Source organism: Camelina sativa, chromosome 8 (assembly GCF_000633955.1).
Source record: "Camelina sativa cultivar DH55 chromosome 8, Cs, whole genome shotgun sequence".
In the NCBI taxonomy this organism is placed as follows: Eukaryota; Viridiplantae; Streptophyta; class Magnoliopsida; order Brassicales; family Brassicaceae; genus Camelina; species Camelina sativa.
This window is the reverse complement of record NC_025692.1, coordinates 11,614,783-11,615,841: the sequence shown is the minus strand read 5'-3', so window position 1 is coordinate 11,615,841 and position 1,059 is coordinate 11,614,783.

The following is a 1,059-nucleotide window of genomic DNA, read 5'->3' as shown; positions in this document are numbered from 1 at the left end:
TATTAGAGCTCCACCAGTGGAGAAAAATCACTTTGAGATCAAGGCCAGTCTTATCAACATGGTGCAAGGGTCAAAGTTCCATGGTTTGGCGATGGAAGACCCACTTAATCACTTGGATCAGTTTGATCGGTTTTGTGGAACTGTTAAAATAAACAGCATTTCGGAAGACGCCTTCAAGCTCTGCCTCTTCCCATTATCTCTTCGAGACAAAGCTCACATATGGGAAAAGAATCTGTCTAATAACACCATTACATCTTGGGATCAATGCAAGAAGGCTTTCTTATCAAAGTTCTTCTCTACTACAAGAACAGCTTGCCTTCGCAATGAGATATCCAGTTTTGCTCAGTGGTCTAATGAGAGTTTTTGTAAAGCTTGTGAGAGATTCAAAGGATACATATCTCAATTTCCACATCATGGTTTCTCCAAAGAGTCACAGTTGAGTACACTCTACCGAGGAATCTTTCCTAAATACAGAATGCTTCTTGACACAACAAGCAATGGAAACTTCTTGGGTCAAAATCCAGAACAAGGGATGTTGTTGGTTGAGAATCTTGCACAAAGTGAGGAGAATTATGGGTAGGACTATGATAGAACTCCAAGGAATCATACTGACATGAATGAGCTGCACCGCAAGGAAATCAAGACGTTGAATAATTAGATGGATAAGATGATTCTTGCGAATCAAAAGCCAATTCACTATGTCAATGAGTGTGAACTTTATCAAGGTTATCAAGAGGGTATGGAGACTATTGTTGAGGGACAAGAATCAATTATGTTAGTGACCAAGGGTACAACAAGTTCAAACTGAAATACCGCAACCATCCAAACCTCCCTTACCGCAGTACTAATGTGGAGAACCCAAAAGATCAAACTTATCTGCCACAAAAGCCTCTCGGTTTTCCCTCCCAGCCTAACTATCAACCTAAAACTCAAGCGAACTACCAACCTAAGCCTCAAACATATCCCCAACGTCAACCCTAAATGAGTTTACCACACCCTCAAGACCATGGACAGGATATTAATGCTCTACTTCGCCAGATACTCTAGGGCCAAGGAAGA